This window comes from Dendropsophus ebraccatus, chromosome 10 (assembly GCF_027789765.1).
Source record: "Dendropsophus ebraccatus isolate aDenEbr1 chromosome 10, aDenEbr1.pat, whole genome shotgun sequence".
Classification (NCBI taxonomy): Eukaryota; Metazoa; Chordata; class Amphibia; order Anura; family Hylidae; genus Dendropsophus; species Dendropsophus ebraccatus.
In genome coordinates, this window is record NC_091463.1 from 15,308,498 (window position 1) to 15,323,297 (window position 14,800).

At 45.8% G+C, this 14,800-nt stretch overlaps 1 protein-coding gene across 1 annotated transcript in view; it reads left to right on the forward strand.

Annotated features, from left to right (window-relative positions):
• Nucleotides 1-10,122: 10,122 nt before the first annotated feature.
• The window catches only part of FAM163B (family with sequence similarity 163 member B), a 55,730-nt gene continuing 51,052 nt past the window's right edge, over nt 10,123-14,800 (forward strand). Inside the window, exon 1 of the mRNA XM_069986859.1 lies at nt 10,123-11,851. The gene's annotated coding sequence lies outside the window, so the exon portion shown is untranslated. The remainder of the gene's footprint in view (nt 11,852-14,800) is intronic.

Here is a 14,800-nt window from a genome sequence, read left to right on the forward strand (position 1 = left end):
GCTCATAGTGGTGGGGGTCCCAGCTGTCAGTCCGCTACTGACCATACACTTATAACGTTGATATATGGGCCACCCCCTCTACAATGGACTGTGATAATACTACACCCCCCAGCGTCCCCGGATGCAGAGACCACCCCCGGTAGACGGTTTTTCTCGTCTTTTCCCATTGCAGACGCCTGCAGCCTCTTTCCCGGGGTCCTTATTAATTTTGTTTCGGCCGCAGCGGAGTTAATACCGAGATATTTGCAAGTCAAGCAAAATAAAATGATCCGTCCAGTCCCGTGGAGACAGATAATGGTGTGTGTTGTCTTGCCCTATTAATTCCGATGGTTGTAGCCTTCCAGCCAATCAGGAGACTGTATGGGAGAGGACGGAGTTGGCTTCATACGACCCCCAGAACGCCGCACAGGTCCCGTCCCTGGGGATAACAGACAGGATTTTTAGTGTCCCGGTAATATTGGCGCACACTGCCCCCGTGCAAAGGAAGACGTCTGCTTTCTATGTTTGGCGGCTGAGCCGTGCCTGGACCGCCCTGTGCACATTGTCTGATTCCCTAATGGGAAATCCTCTATACAGAAGAGTCACGCTGATCCGCAATGACATTTCCCCTATTAATGATGGCGGCCGCTCCGCCTAATGACAAACCGGAGCACTGGGGATTTAAAGGGCAGCTCCAGTCACGGCTGATATCATCATCACATGGAGAATAAAGTCATTTCACAAGAGAGAATTTATGGACGCTGATCAGAGAGAAGCAGAGATTTCCCATTCTTAGAACATTGGTGACTATTCTGCATACAGTATGCTGCCCCCTTGTGGACAAGAAAACTGCCCTCAGACAGGCTGCCCTGGCCCAGAAGGAACCCAGATACCTGCGAGAAGTAGAGGGGATTGCAGAACACATTGATCATTGACACCTTGCAGTTCTATGGGGCAACTTCTGTTTGAGGGGCAATAAAATACCGCCCTCTGTAGGAAAAGAGATGTAACCACATGCAGGTGCCTAGTATGTCTCCAGGGGTCGGCAGGGAACTACAGCGCCATTGGATGTTGCATTGGAAATGCATTAGGTCCCAGGGTACCGTGAATGCATTCCCTGCCCCTGTAGAGTGGAGCCAGGACCCGGTGGACCCTACTATGAGTATGGTCAGGTGACACATTAGGGGAAAGGACTCATTAGAGGGGTAATTAAAGGGGTTATCCAGACTTAGAAAAACATGAGCGCTTTCTGCCAGAAACAGCGCTACTACTGTCTTCATTTTGGGTGCAGTTTAGCAGCTTAGTTCTATTAAAGTGAATGGAGATGAGTTGTAATACCGCACACAGCCTGAGGATGGGGGGGTGGCGCTGTTTTTGCACGAAATGAGCTATGTTATTCTAATCCTGCCTAACCCCTTTAAATCAATGACTGCTTCAAGGGTTGACACGGCCAAGTAAGCCTCTGATCACACAACAGATCCAGAAACTGCTGCTGAAATCCTCTTTACAGCACAGGGTAGCAAAGTTTTTTTTTACTTTCAAATTAATTGGTGTTAGATATTTATATAGATTTGTAGTTTACTTTAGTTTATTTAAAAATCTTCAGTCTTTCAGTACTTATCAGCTGCTGTATGTGCTGCAGGAAGTAGTGTATTCTCTCCAGTCTAACACAGTGCTCTCTGCTGCCACCTCTGTCCATGTCAGGAACTGTCCAGAGCAGCAGCAAATAACTACTGAAAACCACTCCTGCTCAGGACAGTTCCTGACATGCACAGAGGTGGCAGCAGAGAGCACTGTGTCAGACTGGAAAGAATACACCACTTCCTGCAGGACATACAGCAGCAGATAAGTACTGAAAGACTAGAGATTTTTAAATAAAAGTAAACTACAAATCTATATAACTTTCTGACACCAGTCGATTTAAAAGCACTTTTTTTTTCCTGTGACCATAGCACTGATCTAAAAGACTAACTTTCCTACCCTGTGCTGTAAGGAGGATTTGTTATCTGGTTGCACACAGTGGACTTCAGTACAGTTAACCCCTGGTTTGCCAGTTATTACCGGGCCTGCACACACCATCACGGGTCCCCCTATACAGTAAGCAGAGCCCCCCTTTAAGTGTTACGACAGATATAAGTGAGGTTTATACCATTATATCCCACATTGAAGCCCGCAGTCCAAGCTGTGAAATGTTCTGACACATTGTTACGGAACAAAATAAGGTCAGTGACCTCTAATCCAGCCGAGAAGATTGTTGGAATCACAGGCGGATATAGAGCGGCGTTCTGCTGGAGCGCTGCAGATTGATACCGGCAGATTACAGTCCCTGGGGGAATCTAGAGCCGGAGATGGGGATAGAGCCGTGTTACCGTCCTCTCCTCCGCACACCTGTCCTGGGCTCTCCGGGAGAAGACTCATTATTTACAGTATTATTACTGCGCGGTATGTGTCACCGCCATACATCGCTATACACCGCCACCACCACTATACACTGCTATACACCGCCACTACCACTATACACTGCTGTCACCGCTATACACCCCACCACCACTATACACTGCTATACACCGCCGCCACCACTATACACCGATGCCACCACTATACACTGCTATACACCGCCGCCACCACTATACACTGCTATACACCGCCACTACCACTATACACTGCTGTCACCGCTATACACCCCACCACCACTATACACTGCTATACACCGCCGCCACCACTATACACTGCTATACACTGCCACCACCACTATACACTGCTATACACCCCCGCCACCACTATACACTGCTATACACCGCCGCCACCACTATACACTGCTATACACCGCCACCACCACTATACACCGATGCCACCACTATACACTGCTATACACCGCTGCCACCACTATACACTGCTATACACCGCCGCCACCACTATACACTGCTATACACCGCCGCCACCACTATACACTGCTATATACTGCTGTACACCGCCGCCACCACTATACACTGCCACCACCACTATACACTGCTATACACCGCCGCCACCACTATACACTGCCACTACCACTATACACTGCTGTCACCGCTATACACCCCACCACCACTATACACTGCTATACACCTCTGTCACTGCTATACACCGCTGCCCCCACTATACACTGCTATACACCGCCACTACCACCATACACTGCTATACACCGCCATACATCGCTATACACTGCTATACACCGCCACCACCACTATACACTGCTATACACCGCCACCACCACTATACACTGCTGTCACCGCTATACACCCCACCACCACTATACACTGCTATACACCTCTGTCACTGCTATACACCGCTGCTCCCACTATACACTGCTATAGACCGCCACTACCACCATACACTGCTATACACCGCCATACATCGCTATACACTGCTATACACCACCACCACTATACACTGCTATACACTGGTCACCGCTATACACTGCTGCCACCACTATACACTGCTATACACCGCCGTCACCGCTATACACTGCCACCACCACTATACACCACCGCCACCACTGCTATACACCGCCGCCACCGCTATACACTACTATACACCGCCACTACCACTATACACTGCTGTCACCGCTATACACCCCACCACCACTATACACTGCTCTACACCTCTGTCACTGCTATACACCGCTTCCCCCACTATACACTGCTATACACTGCCACCACCACTATACACTGCTATACACCGCCACCACCACTATACACTGTTGTCACCGCTATACACCCCACCACCACTATACACTGCTATACACCTCTGTCACTGCTATACACCACTGCCCCCACTATACACTGCTATACACCGCCACTACCACCATACACTGCTATACACCGCCATACATCGCTATACACTGCTATACACTGGTCACCGCTATACACTGCTGCCACCACTATACACTGCTATACACCGCCGTCACCGCTATACACTGCCGCCACCACTATACACCACCGCCACCGCTATCCACTGCCACCACTGCTATACACCGCCGCCACCGCTATACACTACTATACACTGCTATACACTGCCGCCACCGCTATACACTACTATACACAGCTGCCACCACTATACACCGCCATCACCACTATATACCACCGTCACAGCCATACACCACCGCTGCTGCTATACACCACCATACACCGCTGTCACTGCTATACACCACCACCACCACTATACACTGCTATACACCGCCGCCACTGCTATACACTGCCGCCACTACTATACACTGCTGTACACCGCCGCCACCACTATACACTGCCGCCACCACTATACACTGCTATACACCGCCGCCACCACTATACACTACTATACACCGCCACCACCACTATACACTGCTATACACCGCCGCCACTGCTATACACTGCCGCCACTACTATACACTGCTGTACACCGCCGCCACCACTATACACTGCCGCCACCACTATACACTGCTATACACCGCCGCCACCACTATACACTACTATACACCGCCACCACCACTATACACTGCTATACACCGCCGCCACTGCTATACACTGCCACCACCACTATACACTGCTATACACCGCCGCCACTACTATAAACTGCTGTACACCGCCGCCACCACTATACACTGCTATACACCGCCGCCACCACTATACACTGCTATACACCGCCGCCACTACTATAAACTGCTATACACCGCCGCCACCACTATACACTGCTATACACCGCCGCCACCACTATACACTGCTATACACCGCCGCCACCACTATACACTGCTGTACACCGCCGCCACCACTATACACCGATGCCACCACTATACACTGCTGTACACCGCCGCCACCACTATACACTGCTATACACCGCCGCCACCACTGCAACATCTGCAAATCTGCAACGTGTGTGAACATACCCTTAAAGGGGTACTCCGGCGTAAACATTTTTTCCCTTTCATATCAGCTGGTGTCTGAAAGTTGTATAGATTTGTAATTTACTTCTATTTAGAAATCTCAAGTCTTCCCATACTTATCAGCTGCTGTTTGTCCTGCAGGAAGTGGTGGATTCTTTCCAGTCTGACACAGTGCTCTCTGCTGCCACCTCTGTCCATGTCAGGAACTGTCCAGAGCAGGAAAGATTTTCTATGGGGATTTGCTGCTGCTCTGGACAGTTCCTGACATGGACAGAGGTGGCAGCAGAGAGCACTGTGTCACATTGGAGAGAATACACCACTTGCTGCAGGACATACAGCAGCTGATACGTACTGGAAGACTGGAGTTTTTTAAATAGAAGTAAATTACAAAGCTATATAACTGAAGATTTTCTTTTCTGCCAGAGTTCCACTTTAAACGGACGGTAGCTTAGTGGTTAGTGTTTGTATGTTCTCCCTATGTTTGCATGAGGGAGAGATGTGAGTGCTGTACAGCGCTATGGATTATGTTGGCGCTATATAAATAATGGATTGTCCCAAAAGGTTATTGTAAATATAGGGGAGCAGTCCACAAGCTGTGCAGTTGTGAGAAACTACAACTCCCATCATGCTGGGAGTTGTAGTTTCGTCTTAGTTGGGGACCTATGTAACCAGGCTAGGGGAACACAGCGCCATTCCTGTCTGTGGCTGTGAGCGGTATTGCAGCTCGGCCCCCAGATCTCCCATCACATGACTTAATTATGAAAAAATCATGAACTTTTAATTGTAGGAGTCACATGGCGAATCCCACCCTGCGAAGGTACACGGCATGGCGGTAAATTATTGATACGCAGCCCTCCTAATTGTCTGTTCATGTAGAGTTTAATGGGTGATTTGACGGCTTTAATTATTGAGGAGACATAATTGATTACATACGGATCCCCCTACATGCTAAGCTCATTGCTGAGAGAGGTGTGAAATGGAAACTCTCCTATATAGAGAAGGAATCAGAGAGAGGGGATCGCAACCCTCCAATGCATAGGAGGAGGCTGTGCTGCATGTACTGTGTGGGAGGCGATGGGTGACAGCACGTGGGTGGCAGATTCCGGGAATAGGAGAGAAGAGCAATGGCCTCAGGTCCAGTGGTACCGAATGGGGATTTACAGCCATGTCCGCAATCCAAGGCCAATGGCGGCATACAGAGAAGGGACCACTGGTAGGGAACCTTGGCTCTCCAGCTGGTGCAAAACTACAACTCCCATCATGCCTGGACAGCCAAAGCGTTAGCTTTGGCTGTCCAGGCATGATGGGAGTTGTAGTTTTGCATCAGCTGGAAAGCCAAGGTTCCCTTACCCTGCAGTAGACTAGCCAGGCTTGGCAAAACTTGTACGTTATCTTCCAGAAACAGCACCTCTCCTGTCCTCAGTTTGGGTGTGGAATTGCAGCACAGTCCAATTGAAGCGAATGGAGCTGAGTTGTAATGCCGCACACAGGTGGCAGGGGTGGCGCTGTTTTTTTTGCAAGAAAGTAGCTGTGCTTTTTCTAATCCGAGATAATCCCTTTAAATAGGTTCTCCAACATCAGGTGGAAAAAAAAAAACCTGCTGCAGAAGCGTACAGTATCGCTTACCTGTCCGTCCCAGTTCTAAAACGACCATAAATTCTAAATCCTTCTGTTCTGTATTTTGTGGTTGTACTTGCTGGTTGAGCAGTTGCTGAGCATTACAAGTCCCAGAATGCATTGTTTTCCCTTAGTCCTCCCACCCTGCCTGCTCCCCTCCCCCAGCACTCTTGCCAGTTTTCCACCCAAAACTGTTGCAGAACTAGAAGTCAGGCACTGCCATGATTTTTTGAAAGGGGGGCGGGGCTGTCCAGTGCTGGATAGCCGCTCCAGGACCCCCACTGGGTTTTTAAATCATCAAACTTCCCCTTTAACTGCAGACTATTGCACAATCAGTGACATAATTCAGCACACCTCACCCCCTAAATGCCACAAAGACATATATGTGTCTGTGTATATGACAGGAGACAGTGATATAGGCTGGGGGGGGGGGGGGGCTGGACAGAGATAGTGACATCACTCAGGGGGCGGGGATAGAGCTCATAGACAAGATCCGGCCTCGCCTCCTGTGACATCAGAGGATGATGCGTTATCACGGGAAAGAGGGAGGAGTCAGGGAGCTGGAGACAATACACGCTGTGCAGCTATATTTTATTTCCTGTCAGGGGTGAAGCAGGCAAAAGCCACTGCAGCGGCACTATTAGTGAGAACACTATACACTATACTTTATTTATATACAATTTTCTGATACTGGAGTACCCCTTTAACAATGAGGTCACAATGTGCACAACCCCCACAGGATCTGATCACATTACATGTTGGTATTCAAGGAGACCTGAATTTCCGGTTTAAGGGTGGGTTCACACTACGGAATTCTCGCGGACAATGTCCGCGGAATTCCGTCAGCTGTCCGCCCGCACATCTGGGCGCCTTTCCGCCGGCCCCATAGACACCATTCTATGGGCCGGCGTATTCCGCTATACGCTGAAAAAAGTGTCATGTCATGTCAGGACTGTGGGCGCCGCGCACCATCTAGAGACCGTGTGTATTCCTTTTAATTGCATGATAACCTCCACCACCCCATGGGCCCTGCTCCGGTCAGGGTATACACCGAGGCTGAGGTATACACCGGAGGGAAGAGGTGGTATGTGATAGATGGTGAATATATACTGTCTACACATACATCACTGCAGAAGAGCTTAAGCAGGTTGTATCCAATAGTCACTGTACACTTGGTGGTTACAGTACACTTAGGCTGGCTGGTTCAGGCCAGACACGCCCCCTTGTCACTTTCCTAATGGTGTACACCCCAGTGGAGCAATAACAGATAATCAGATGCACTGTGGGTGGGAAACACCTGTTTTGTTGCAAATATGGGGTCTCCCTGCTAATGGCCACATGATGTCCAGGGGTGAACGTCCCTGCCGCCATGTTACCAAGTCATAAAGATAGGAACATATAGTCACAGCACAACATACAATACACATATACTGGTCTGCAATAGAGGAAAAAACTGAGAACGTCCGTGTCAGTTTTTACTGTCAGGAAATCCTGATCAGGAGACCTCAAATGTCATCAGGAAAGTATCAGGATTTCCTGACAGTAATCCGTTTTTACCATCAGGAAAAACCTTCAGGATTTCCTGATGAGAAAAAAATAAAATAGTTCTTAATATGGTCAACATAAATCACAGGTACCCACACAGCCCCTAGTGTACCTGTATGGCCACAGGCTGCAGAACTACAACTCCCATCATGACCTGTCAGTAGGGCATGATGGGAGCTGTACTTCAGCAACCTGGATGGCCACAGGCAGCAGAAGTACAACTCCCATCATGACCTGTCAGCAAGGCATGATGGGAGTTGGCGGGTGATGAGGTCCGGGTGGGGGGGGGGGGGTCGGGGTACGGGCGGCAGGCGATGGGCGATGTGGTCCGGCGGGGGAGGGGGGGTGTGGGTGGCGGGCGTTGATGTGCGGGGGAGTGGCGGGTGGCGGCACGGCACCATCCGGAAGCCGGGGCACACAAGGAGCAGCGCAGCCGAGGGAGCCGTGTGCAGGCCGCTGAGTTCGGGGGTAGAGGGGTACAGGTGGGGGGTGCGTAGAGAGTCCGGAATCCAGACACTTTCCTGACATGCATCAGGAAAGCGTCCGGAGCTCGGGCGCTCCCATAGACTTCTATGGGGGCGTCCGGGCCGGAATTCCGGACGAAAATAGGACCGGTTCTAAAAAATCTAAAAGTCTATGGGTCCGGAAATCCGTCTGGATTTCCTGATAGGAAATCCGGATGGTTTTTCCATACGTGTGAAGGGGGCCTAATAATACACAGTATCAACATTGTGCCTCTGTATGCAGTAGATATAATAATAATAATAATAATATAGGTATATATATGCAGTAAATAATGTATATGTACTAGGCATATATACAGTAGATATACTATTATATACATGCAGTAGATAATATATATGTACAAGACAAATATTTGCAGTAGATATAATATATATATATACAGCAGATATTATATGCAATAGATATATATATAGAGAGATGTAGATGTAGTAGTATGTAGATAATATATATGTAGTAGACATTATATATATACATACACACACAGTATATATATATATATATATATATATATATATATATATATATATATATATATGCAGTAGATATAATATATATATATGTGCAGTAAATAATATTATATGCAATGGATGTTTATGATATATGTACATACACACATGTACTAGACATATATATGCAGTAGGTATATACATGCAGTATATATATATATATATATATATACATACACACATGTACTAGACATATATATGCAGTAGATATAATAATATATATATGCAGTAGATAATATACATATGTAGTAGACATTATATATATGCAGTAGGTATATACATGCAGTATATATATATATATACATACACACATGTACTAGACATATATATGCAGTAGATAATATACATATGTAGTAGACATTATATATATATGCAGTAGGTATATACATGCAATATATATATATATATATATATATATACATACACACATGTACTAGACATATATATGCAGTAGATATAATATATATATATGCAGTAGATAATATACATATGTAGTAGACATTATATATATGCAGTAGGTATATACATGCAGTATATATATATATATATACATACACACACACATGTACTAGACATATATATGCAGTAGATATAATATATATATATGCAGTAGATAATATACATATGTAGTAGACATTATATATATGCAGTAGGTATATACATGCAGTATATATATATATATATATATATACATACACACATGTACTAGACATATATATGCAGTAGATATAATATATATATGCAGTAGATAATATACATATGTAGTAGACATTATATATATGCAGTAGATATAATATAGATGTATTAGATATAATATATCACACAGATGTATAACTTCAGCCCTCCCCTCCCCCATCAGCCTCTGCAATATTATATACCATTACATTAGTGCAATGAGGATGAGTGAAGGTCAGAACTCCATTTGCATGTATGCCCTGATGCTGATGCAGACACACACTGACTACAGCGGTCACTTTGCCTGGGAACGTCCTTCCCTCACCCTGAGCGGATCCCTATGACGTCAGCTACCAGTAACCACCAGTAATTATCACGTCACCGGTCGCGTCTCAGCTCCGGCGGCGGGGACGCGCGTAACCTGCGCGCCCCCGCCCCCCTCCTGGCCGCGTGCGCGCAGGACCTTCTACTCCGGGATCGATGCGCGTCCGCGGGCGCGTAAGAATGCGCGTGCACCGACAATAACATCAGCAGCAGCAGCGGCGAAAGGAGCAGCAGTCAGTGATCAGCAGCATCTCAGCGCTGGCATCAGTGTGAGAGCTAAGAGTGGCCCCCTACTGCGGGGAGGAGAAGGACCCCCAGCTCTCACTGAAGACTGACTGAGGAGAAGACATCAGACCATCTGAGGACTGAGGACAGCCCTGAGGACAGGCCAGCACCCCAAGAGCAGGCACTCTGCAGACAGGACATCAGCAGCCTTGTACTTTGCTCCAGTCCTCATTCCTGTAGTCCTGAGGGCAGGACACCCTCTCAGCACCCTCTGAGAACCCTCTGAGAACCCATCACCACTCAGGAACCATAGAGAAGAGCGCAGGACACTGCAGGCACCCCACAACCCCAGGCAAGAGGTGACCTGAAACATTGGCAAAGGCATCAACCCTCACGGGGGAGGACCTCATTACAGGACTGAACCTAGGAGACCACCAGTGTGTTTCTCTCAAGACAACCATCACTTTAACTTTTCATTGAAAACTGGAGAACGTCTAAGTCTTAACCAAAAAAGCAACCAAGACATCCCACCATCTTACCGGGCATCGCCTGGAAGACCATCCTAATGACTGGGCACCCTACCAGTGACTCCATACAGCTCCTCAGTGCTTGGGAGTAGTGGTGGATCCAGGTAAGGAACCATCAGGAACTCTTGGAGATAGGACCCCAACAGTCCACTGGAACCAGTCCAGTGCAACCAGCCCACTGCATCCAGTCCACTGCAACCAGTCCACTGCAACCAGTCCATTGCATCCAGTCCACTGCATCCAGTCCCCTGCATCCAGTCCAGTGCAACCAGTGCACTGCATCCAGTGCACTGCATCCAGTCCACTGCAGCCAGTCCACTGCATCCAGTCCACTGCAGCCAGTCCACTGCAGCCAGTCCACTGCATCCAGTCCAGTGCAACCAGTGCACTGCAACCACTCCCCTGCATCCAGTCCACTGCAGCCAGTTCACTGCAACCAGTCCCAGTGCAACCAGTCCCAGTGCAACCAGTCCACTGCAACCAGTCCACTGCATCCAGCCACTGCCACCAGTCCACTACAACCAGTCCACTGCATCCAGCCACTGCCACCAGTCCACTACAACCAGTCCACTGCATCCAGTCCACTGGGTCACCTCATCACTGAAGATAGGACAACACGGCCATCTCCTCTGCCAGCCATGGGACTCTTTGTAGGTTGTGCATGACCGGCACTACTCAACTGGACACAGAACCCTGCATGCAAAACTGCACCCCAAAACTGCACCCCAAAGACATGACCCAGTCCTCCCACAGCTGAGCTACAGTACAAGAAGGCTCCACATGAGTCCAGCATCCCTTGTAATTGAGTGAGAAGCCTTCCCACCTCCTTCCATGCACCCAGCACCAGGATGGACCCCGCTCCTCATCTCTGAGCTCCTCATCTGCCAAGACGCCAGATAAAACGCTCAGCACCTGCAGCGGTCACAGCCAGGGTTGGGGTCTACACACTGAGACCAAGCACACCAGGCTCCAGCCTCATGGTCTGCATGCTGGACCTCACCTAACAGCCAAGGGTCTTCCACTGTTTAAAGGTGAGAATCACTATGTGGAGGGGGGTCTGTAGATCTGCCGTCCCCATATATTGCATGTTGTGTGTCTATAATGTATTGGGAATATTCACGGCCATTTACATCCCCACCAGCCGGCTCCCCTAATAGAATGTCACCTTAATGACCTCCTCTCCGATCAATTCCCACAGGGGCGGAAATAAAACTTCATTGTCATCTCTGAAACATTAGGGGTGATAGGTCAGTGGTGGGCTCCTTCATGGACGCCGCCTTTAACCCTTTCAAGAGTAACCCCCATTATATTCGGCTATAGCCCTGACCTCTCAAGTTTATGTTCTGTGATATTATATGAAATAATAGGGAGGGGCGTACCTTAATATTCCCCGGATAATTGGTATAATAAAAAGGGAAAAATGATATCCCTGTCCGTAATAATAATAATAATAAAAGGGAAAAAAATCACCCCCACCTATTATAATAATAATAATAATAATAAAGTAATGATACGTCAATCCCTAATAATAATCAAAATAAGTAGTGATACCTCATCCCTAAAAATAATAATAATAAAATAGTGATATCTCTATCCCTAATAATAACAATAAAAGGGAAAATCCCCCCCGACCTCTAATAATAATAATAATAATAATAATAATAATAATAATAAAAAAGTAATAATAGTTCAACCCCTAATAATAATCAAAATGATACAAAAAAGTAGTAGTGATGCTCCACCCCTAAAAATAATCATTATAATAATAAAATAATGATACCCCCACCCCAATAATACTAATAATCGTGATTATTATAATCATCATCACAACAATAATAATAATGATTCCCCCATAATTAATAATATCAATAAATAATGATACTCCCACCACTACCAATAATTATGATTCTCTCACCTCTAAGGACGATGATAAAAATAATAGTCATAATAAAATAGTAAAACTACTGATAATTATACAAATAATGATGCTACCACAAAATAATAATAAAAAAGTAAAAATAATGTAATAAAAAAGTCTATTTAAAACAATAGCTGTATTATCCATAATAATAAGTAATGATACAATAAAAAATAAATAAAATTATTCTGAATAATGACATTATTTTCTTGCTATTGCTGATGATATATATTTGCGTCTGGTTGGGTTATAAGGCGTCTACTTCTCCGGCGTGGTCCTGTATAGGGTCACACTTATTACCATATGCGAGTGGATGTGTTAGTGTTTGGATTGCACTGAAGTGTCCTTCAATCCTCTTGTCAGGAGCGTCAACAAAATGGTCCTGTCTACTTTGCAGGAAATGAATGGTCGGTGTCAAGCATTGCGATGAGTAGTGTGATTAGTGTCCCTGGTATCGTACCATGCAGCGTGTCAAGCATTTGGGCACTGTGGCCTATATGGAGAGAAGGGGGATGGGGTTTTATTACTATTTTTTTAATACTTCTCTATATATATATGTATTATTTATAGCTCTTTTTTATTGCTATATGTGCATTATGGTGAGTTATATTCATTTTAGATATAAATATTTATATATATTTTTTATTGTGTATTTGATCTGTTTTTGCATGTTTTGCTTATTAAATTTCCATTTGAGTTCTCATCCTGATACTTTCTCCTTATTGGGCCCCAAATCCATTAAATCTGGAATAGAGACAGAGCAGCAGTATCATGTATATCTGCAAAGGTCAGCACATACTGCAATAAAATACATGGCTTCAGATTATTTACGCCCCCCATGAATTATTCTGCCTCCAGGAATCAGATAGGATGTGGGGACTAAGGTTACATTTTACTCAGTGACCTACAGGTAAATGTCCCCATTCAATGCCATTTAACATTTTTTTTTTTTTTAGCAAAAAAGAATAGTAAAACAAGGTTTGGAAATGATAAGAATGTAATATTTAATAGATATCATATAAAACATATATCTATTATGACTATCACACTTTCAGGTACTATAGGGTGATGTGATTTGGTTTCCTGCAGTATGGAGGGGGGAGAATATTACAAGTCATAAGTGCAAACGCAGTATGTGCCCCCCAAACACCTGGTTTATGTTAGTTTTGTGCGTCTTTTGCTGGCAGACTGGCTCAGATTGCAGGTACACAGTCCAGGCTTTCTTTCTCTCCTACAAACTACGCCTTATTCCTGCTTCCTGTGTTCTGTCCTGATCTAGCTGTTACTAGAGACAGGCGTAGTCTGACAACAGGCAGTGGACAGCAGATTGCAGAGAAGTGAGACACCTAGTGGCCAGGACTATAGTTTTATCGTCAGGAATAGTTTCGGGTTATTGCAGTGTTCCTGCCTGTTGGCTTTCACAGGTCATCAGACCAGCGGTCCGGCCAGGACTTGTGTCTGTTAATCGGAGCGTGTAATATGCTTGTGTGAAAGGCCTTAGGTAGAGAGTGAAGAAAACCAGCCCGGCTCAAAGCAGCAACTCTGACTGTGCTGGACATGGGAGGACCATGTAGGACGTGACCACCATTCATTTGTATGGTCTGTGACATCTTCCGTGATATTTACCATGCACATATCGCAGCGTGATCACTGGGTCTGTTCGGCTTTGTAACCTTCACTTGCACTCAAACCTACTTATTTATTTATGTGTTTTTTTTTACTTTTTTTGCTAAATGCAACAATAACATTATATGTATATAATATATACAGATCACAGATAGATTCCTGGCCGCTAGACCCCAACCATCAGTCATCTGTATATATATCTGTATATATATATATATATATATATATATATATATATATATATATATATATTTTTTTTTTTTTTTTTTTCTCCCAGAATCCCTTTGATATAAAGTACATGTGACATGCTCAGCATCCGGCAGTATTCGCAGGCTGCATAGAGAATACATGGAGAGCTGGCTGCACATGAGCAGCGTCCTCCATTCATTCGGCCACAGTTTTCCTTGTGATCAGCCATCACCATGCTATCCCTATG